The following is an 8,649-nucleotide window of genomic DNA, read 5'->3' on the forward strand; positions in this document are numbered from 1 at the left end:
TAGGCCACTCCAATCCTTGACTTTGGGAGCCAGCCTTACCCTGCTCTGCTGTGAGAACCCCCACTCCTGGGCTGATCACGCACAGCCTCTGGCATGTAAACTGCTCCCAGCTACTTGCAAGCGAATGACACTAGCCAATATTTCCAGTCCCAGACACAACCCTAGGAACCTCCGTCTTGCAGTGTTCAGTTATGCCCACTGGACACTGCAAGCTTATATGAGTTCATCAATTTAACAAATAAATTGATATGTACCAGGCTTGTTATTCCAAGGCGAGCCTCTGACACACTTCAAACCAAACGCACTGCTTCAGGTAGATTCAACAAACAAATTTATTAACTATAAAGGTAGATTTTCAGTGATTATAAGTCAAAGCATAACAAGTCAGAGGGGTTACCAAAATAAAATAAAATATAAGCACGCAGTCTAAACTCTCAACCCTATTAGATTGGGCAGCAACTAGATTAAGCAGTTTTTCTCACCCCACTAGATATTGCAGTCCTTAATATACAGGTTTGTCCTTTAAACCTGGGCCAATCTCCTGTGTTGGAGTCTTGTCTTCTTCTCAGTGTCTTGGTTGCTTGCAGCATAGGTGGGGTCAGGAGAAGGGCCCAGTATGTGTTCACACTGTCTGTTTCATACCCTCAGTCCATGTGCTTGTAAAACACAAGTCCAGACATGTTTGTGGGGCATTGCTGAGTCTCTCCAAGCAAGGTTGAGCAATTCCCCTGGTGTGGTCTCATGCAGGTGAGTCATTGCAATGTAGCTCCCTTGCTGGACAATGGCTGTTGATGGGTTGTTTGACACCCCACCCAGACGTTGATTACTTTCCTTGCTGTTGCCTTTGGGGAGCTATATCTGGCTGATTCCCCATTTACAGCATGCTTTAGTGACCACCATACAACACAATTCTCATAACTTCATATGCATTAATGATACACATGTATGGATAGAGAAATGACTTTCAGCAGATCATAACCTTTCCCCTGATACCTTACAAGGCATGCTTTATATGTAAGATCATGATTATATGAAAATAAGAAATATGGGTGTTACAGTACGCTCCCCCAAGGTATAGAATGTCACAGGATATTACTGTGTAAGGCTCTTTCTCTGGGAAATGGTCCCACAGACCCATAGAGCCCTGAGTCCACCGGGAATGGGTGTTAGCCTGAGCCCACGGAGGGAGTAGAGTTGGGTCCCTTACTCTCTGAGTGCCAATGAGAAAGAGTGGGGGGGATCCTTAAATTGTACAGGTAACATACTCTCTGGTTCCCTGATTTTAACCCTATGACCTCACTCCTAACCATTTTCTCATTTGTTGCCCCCCAAATTCTTTTGACGCCTCATTCCAGTGGCTTCTCCCCTTAGGCTTGGCGGGGGAGGTTTAGATGTGGGCTGGCTTGCACCTGCCCATCCCTGGCGATTCAATAGGTGTCAGGAATCAGGGCCCGCAGCAGAAAGAGTCTCCAAGCAACCTAACGAGTGCAGCTGGCCTATAGAAAGCTGCCTAATTGCCTCCCTGCCTGACTGGTTGCCAAAGTCAGCAGAGTGGCTTTTAAGCCTAGCAGCAGCAGCCTTTCAGTGGCTACTTGAAGCATTCGTTCTTGACTCTGCTTGCTTGTACCCAGTTTGGCCTCTGTCTAGCCTCACTCCAGATAACCTGGTCCTGACCTTTGGCTCTGATTCTTGTCTCTGGTATCTGGCCTCTGTCTCTGATTCCTGATTCCTGTTCTAACCACAGGGTGTGACGGTCCATGTCCCGATCACTGATAGCAATTGCCCATGCTTTGTCAGTCTGGAGAGAGGACTTCAGTCTCCTGTGAAGTCGGTGGAGCAATTTTCACACTTAAGCTCATTCTTATATGCACGGAGCACATATAGTTTTCTGTTTCTTTGCTGTTGGCTCAGTCCCACACTCACTTTGGTTTTCTCCAGATTGAAACTAACACATGTAATTTGTGTTATCTGCACAATTTTATTAGACTCTTAAGTTTCAGAGGGTTTCAGCTGTATGACTTCCTGAAAGTCAGAGACATGCAGCTCCAGCTTCATAAAAGACTTCGAAGCTATACTTCAGTGTATATAGATCCAGTCAACTGAAGGCACAAAAACTTTAGCTACAGTGCTGTATCTGTGTTTCTTAAAATCCACTTTACAGTACAGTCTAACATAGAAATGAAAATGTCATTGGCCTTACATCAGAAAATAAAAGCTCTTCAGAGAAGAAAGGATCCTTGTTGCAAGACTCGTGTAAAATTTCCTTTCTCTGTGTGTTGGTCAGTGCTCAAACACTTATTTTTAAAATGTTTTTCTGTGAATTCCTCATGATGTTGTTTTGCTTCCATTGCATATTTCCCACCAGTGAAGCTTGTGAGTCATCCTTGAAAACAGGAGTCTCCATGGTGACTAATTCCTGTGGGATGAAAATAAATGAGTAATGCCAACATTTTCTCCACTTCCAAACATTTTTCTTCTGTGATTTCTGGCAGAGTTGAGTTTAGGATGATAGTAAACATATGGGAATGTCCCCACAATGCCCCACTCTTTTTTTTACTCTTCAGTGTAAACAGAATCCTCCTGACTGTGGAAAGAGACTTTCTGCTCCACGGTACATCTGCAATAAGCTGCTCAGCATGTTCTCATTTAATGAAAACTCTCCAAGAAGGATAAATTGACATAATCTGAAGCAGACACACCCTTACAAGAATTTCTAAACATGAATCTCAGCTTAGAGTTCCTTCATGAAGAATCTGCACAGAATCAACTTTCTTATATCCTGCCAAATTCAATTTGACAGTGTTGCATATGTTTACATAATCTTATTTTCTCTGCAAATCTGCAGTAAGGGCCTGGGCTGCATCCAAGTTCAATGTAACTCAGGAGAGGTACAGGTGCAAAGTTGTCACCTTTGTGACCCCTGATCCTGGGGCAGCCTGACTGTTGGTCTGGTCCCCAGAGCACAGAAACACAGACTCAGGGCTACTCTACTTCATGTTCAGCTGCTCATGGCCCCAAAGGGCCATTCTGGTAGGTGTAAATCACCAAAGCCAAGGCACCTTTCCCCAGGCACGTACCCTATGTAAAGGATCAGGAGGGAAGGTGGCTTTGGAGCCAATAGGATGGACCTACTGTAATGGATCTGCTAACCAGGAGACTATGATTCCCAATCACCCCCACCCACCCCGCCACACACATCCCCTTCCTCCTAGCCAGGTAGGAGGAGGGGACAGAAACTCAATGAACTTGCAATTGGAAGTGACCGGGCACATTTGGGAAGCAGCAGCAGCAGCATGGCTAGGCAGGAGCTGCAGGGAAGATAGATGCGGAGAGAAACCAATGAAAGGAGTCGTATGCAGCAGAAACCAGGGAACCACTGTGGAGCAGGGTGTGATTGTTGGACATGCAGCTGGGACTGACTTACGGGGAAGAGCAGAGGCTGGGCAGGGAGCTGATGCAGAGGGGGCCCAGGGAGAGAGACACCACTAACTGACCCTGTCCTTGAAACCTACAAACTCCTATTTGCTGGGAATAGAGACTGGGTTGGATAGGGCACCCCAGGCACTAGGCCTGAAGAATCCTAACCCTCAGTTGGACTGCTCCCAAAGGCCAAAGCAAGAACTGTATCTGTTTAAGCCTTTATACCTAGGATATCTGCAACCTTCCCTCTCTTGCCAGCCCTAGTCAAATATCCTTTCATGTGTCTGAGTGTTACTGGGTGGGACCCACCAGGGCTAGCACCTACAAAAGCCATCAGCACTTGCCTCCAAGCCAGGGTACACCTGTCACACTGCCTTTAAGGCTGCTTAGCACGGACACTGTAGAACAAAGCTGCTTCAGAGGTCCCAATGCTCTAGCCCCTAGTGCTTTATTACTTATTTATTTTACCATAGCACCCAGAGGCCTCAGTCAAGATGGGAGTCCTGTTGTGCTAAGTTCTGTACAAATACACAGAAAGAGGCCTTTCCCCAGACGAGTTTATATTCTCAGGAGTACAAAGCGAGCCATTTCAGTACCATTTTGAATGGGAGTAATAACTCAAAACAAGTTAGAAAAAGAGCATTACCGTTACTGTATGCAGGACGGAAATGGATGTTGCACTGAAAATACTATGCACCTGTAACTGAAACTGTATTATTTTGCACAGACCTAGTTGCTCTAACGTCCTATGAACGAGATAATTTTAAATAGGTGCGCGGTTGGAGAAATTTAGAATAAAAATGTGGAAATTATTCTGCCTTACTTGGGGGAGGATGAGGGTGAGGGAAAAGAAGCAAAACACACAGACACAGTCAAGTAGCTCTGATTAGCTTTGCATTTTGCCCTCACATTGACCTTGGTGTAAACAAGTCAAACACTTTTTGAACTTTTAAAACCCTTATGTTTGATTTGATCACTAGGAAGGAAGTCAAGTGAACATTATTATTTTTTCTAATTCAACTTGATCATTTAACCAGCTAACCGTTTATAATACAGCTTGTCACCCATTCCGGATAATGTTTTAATGATTAAACTGTTTCTGATCTGGATTTTTTTAAGTAGCTATAATTATAACATGCCCGTGAAACTAGTTCTCAGAGATAGTGGGACTGAATCTTCACTCCCTTGCTCCAGTGTCATGCTAGAGTAATTCCACTGATTCATTGGAGTTACTCCTGATTCTTACTGGTTATGAGAGGATCCTATCCTATGTGCTGCTATTGTCAGCGGCGAGGGCTGGTTACACTAATTCCTCTCTGTCCCTAAGCAATGGCACAGGGAACTAGGGTCAAATCTGGAGGTGCTGAGCACTGCAACTGTCATTGACTTTCATGGGAGTTATGGTGCTCAGCTCCTTTCAGGTTTTGGGACTCCCATTGACTTCAGTGAGAGCTGGTTAAGGCACTACACAGCCCTACAGGTCCACTCTCCAGCCATTGAAGCCAGTAGCTTTGTCTTTGACTCCAATGGGATCAGATCCCTGGGGTTCAATTCTCATATTCAGTGACTCCTTACTCCGTAAGCAGTCCTACTGAAATCAAAAAGAGAGCAAGATCATATCGTTTGATCTACACATATTTTACATCAGTAATTAAAAAAAAAAGAATGTTAAAATAAAATTAGTTCTCACTTCAGTCAGAACTGCCTTTGGTTTGATCTGGGTTAATTTGCTTGCCCATCATGCACATAACCAGTTCTGGGGAACCAGATGTTTGAGTGGGGTGAGGCAGATGATGTCTTCCCCCATCCCAGGAACAGCTATGGTTGATGGCAGATAAGTTTGTGAGGCAGCATGGGAGGGCACCAGCGATACATGCATACTTTGGTTACCAGCAGTATGTACGAGTATCACTGACAGTGAGAATTATTTACATTATGTTAGTTTTGGGGTCCCACTGTGATTTATAGATTATAATTACCTCTTCTTATAGTGCTTTTCATCCTAGATTTCCAAGCACTTTAAAAAGGAGGATGAGTGTCATTTCCGTTTTCCAGATGCAGAAATTGAGGCACAGAGAGGTGAAGTGACTTGCCCAAGGTCACACTGCAAGCCAGTGCAGAACTGGAAAGAAAAATCTGGTCATCTGACTCTCTGTGCAGTGCCCTATCCAGTAAATCATGTTACTGCCCATACAGACTTGTGGGCTTTTTAAAATTGCAAGTTAAATGTTCTTGCTCTGACTTTAAATTCTACAGCATTTGCACTAAAATTCTATGTGCTACAAATCAAGGGAAATTTAGTGATACGTTGCAGAAAGAACAGAATTATTAACCTACTGCTTACTGATTAAAAATACTGTTACAAACCTGCCCTACTTTTTAGGTCTTCTCATAGTCAGATATTTTACTCTAAAAACGTTTGGATCGCGTTATCTTAAGTGGAAAATTTTATAGTACTTCCTTGAACAGCCCTTCCCCCGTTCTTTGCATGCAATTAGATAATATTTTGTAAATGTTTGATCCACAAATGGAACAGAGTCAGACAAGAAGAGGCCAGTACTGCTGTCATCCTTAAAGCATTCATGCTCATTAAAGAGAATGGCAGGAGAAGAGTGCACAAATGTAGGCTGCCAGCCAATCAAAATATAATGGAGAATACTGAGAAGTTCAAAGTGGGGCATTACATTATAAATCACAGAATATATGAAGCTGTACAATCAAGCCACCTCATTCCCATCTGAAAATTTCCCATCTTTACACAACTTACTGAGACCTCGCTAAAATAAAAGAGCCCTCTCTCCTACACTGTACCCCACAGAGAATTTCTAAATTGTGTTGTTTACTTATAGTGCTGTTCTAATCTGAAAAGTGACTCTGCAAAAATAGCATTGGGAGTTTCATGTTTATTGTTTCCCAATGACTTCGATATCAGTTGTGCTCAGTGTACGAGTAAAATGATTGTTTTTTCTAACTGCTGGCCCTGCAAATTAAACCTGAGATCTGAGAGACCAGTCGGGTTCTGTCCTTCTCCCATATCATCACCAGTTCTGAACAAACTGTTCAGAACAAAAAGTTCTGCAAACCAAAGTACATCCAGTTACACCTGAGCAACCCCACTGTCTTCCAATTATGGTCATAGCAACATCTGTGCAGACTCATGATCTTCAGTACAGTTCCATAAGTGAAGCTGACTGGAACTTCATAAATAATTCTGATGATGATGATGCAGAACCAACTTCCTCTCTTTCTTATGTATTGGTTCTGCAGAACTAATTGCAATTAAAAAGCAACACAACCCTATGCAATACAAACATTCAAATTAACATCAAGTTGATTGAGCCCCTGTTAAAAAGAAATACTGTGTAGTTGGATTCTTTTTATTTACCTTCTTATCTTTAAGGCTTTAGGGTTCATACGGGGAGAGGTGATACACGCACACTCCTGTACACCTCTCTTACGTGGCGGGGGCGGGGGGATGACCGACCAACCCAACCCTCCCTGCCCAGTGCTTTCCACCCTCCATGCGTGGCTGGGCCCCCAAGACAAACCCACCTCTCCTGGTACCTGGCGCCATGTCTTCCCAAGGCAACACGTGGGGGGGCATGCAGGGTCACATGCCCCCCTCCCCAGATTTCTGGCAGGGTTCACACCAGAATGTTGCCAGCAGAAACCTTTCCACACAGTGTGGGAGGGAAGAGATGGGAGCTGATTCCAGATGCAGCGGGCGGGGAGGGAGGGGGCGGGAGGGATGACCTGGCCAGTGTCTTTGCAGAGCTCATCTTTTCCCCGCAACCCCGCCCCATGGCTGGAAGCAGCTTGTCCCTTCCTGACCGCACAGTGTTGAAAGGCAGCTAACACCTCCAGGCTGCTGCTGGCCACTGACATAACCCAGCTGCCTCTGGCTACAGCGCGGGCAGGAAGGGGTTAAGCCCTAAGGATGCATTGTGCACCAGGGCTCAGGGAAGCAGACTGCAGGGGCTTCAGTGAACGCAGCCAGACAGGTGACTCAGCAGCAGAGGGTGCCTAGGGGACGGAGCAGCCCCGTGTTCCCTGGGGACAGGACCCAGGGCGGGGGGAGGCAGGTGAAGAGGGTGCTAAGACCCTGTCCGGGGGGCTGCTATGGCACCTGCAGGGTCAGGACATGAAGAAGCTGTAAATCACTCCCCCCGCCCACCACTCCAGAGCTTAGCTGGGGGGCGAAGAGCTTCCCCATGCCAGCGCTGCATGGGCGTTGGCATACGCAGGGCTTTGATTCTCCTGGCCAGCGCCCTGGGCTGGAGGGTCTTGGGCTTTCCCAGGGTGCCAGCCCAGCCAGAGGCAGTGGGGGGAAGGAAGGAGCGGGCTGGCCAGACTCTTGGTGAGCTGAGCGCTCCGACCAGGGGCTGGTTCTCCGCACAGTGCTGGGAATGGGATGCAGCCTGCTGGGGGGTGGGAGGGCAGAATATGGGGGAGCAGTGGGGCTGGGGGAGTGAAGGGGCAAAGCAGGGAGAGGACAGCAAGAGGGGGAGCACGTAAAGGGCCGGTGGGTGGGCAGCAGAGGCAACACGGAATCGGCCACTGCCTGGCACCTGCCCACACTCACTGGCCGCTGCAGCACGCAGCACACAGCCAGTGCTGGCTGGAAACGGGTTGGGGGCGAGGCCCTGCTGGCCCTGCTGCTGCACTGACAGACCAGCAGGGGGAGTGACCGGCCCTGCACTCTACAGCTTTGACCCGCCACCAGCCTTGCACACTCACCCCCATCATCAGCAACTGGACCCTCCCTGGCAAGCAGGGATCTGGCCAGCAGCAGGACCTGTCAGTACTGATGGGGGGAGACAAAAAATATGGGACAATTTGCCAATTTTTAAGAAAAAGTCGGGATACCTGCAGGAGGGCTTAAATACGGGACTGTCCCTTTAAAACCGGGACGTCTGGGCAGCCTACATTAATGCTCTGCCAGGTATGGCTAAGGTTAGCAGCTTAAATAAATTATCTTAAAGAGCTCCACCTAGTGGCTGAACACTATAATACAGTTTAGTTTTCCATTATATCTCCCCCTTTAAGTTTTACATTTCTACCATTTACAAAATATAAGCTATTGTGCTATCTTTGACGTTCGGTACATATCAGTCTATTAAATGTCTCTGAATTGAACTGTTTTACTAATTACATGACCCAGACACATAACAACTTGGTCATCTGGCTGTCCATTAGTTACAATGACTGGCTGTGGTCATTTCTGAATCT

The 8,649-nt window shown here is 46.4% G+C and overlaps 1 long non-coding RNA gene across 1 annotated transcript; it reads right to left on the reverse strand.

Moving 5' to 3' along the window:
- Positions 1 to 314: 314 nt before the first annotated feature.
- Positions 315 to 7,089, reverse strand: LOC140902159 (uncharacterized). Its single transcript, XR_012156020.1, has 2 exons — positions 6,973 to 7,089; positions 315 to 2,416 (listed from the first exon to the last, which is right to left on the reverse strand). It is a non-coding gene; the product is annotated as an uncharacterized lncRNA (long non-coding RNA).
- Positions 7,090 to 8,649: the final 1,560 nt, after the last annotated feature.

This window comes from Lepidochelys kempii, chromosome 1, assembly GCF_965140265.1.
Source record: "Lepidochelys kempii isolate rLepKem1 chromosome 1, rLepKem1.hap2, whole genome shotgun sequence".
Lineage (NCBI taxonomy): Eukaryota > Metazoa > Chordata > Testudines > Cheloniidae > Lepidochelys > Lepidochelys kempii.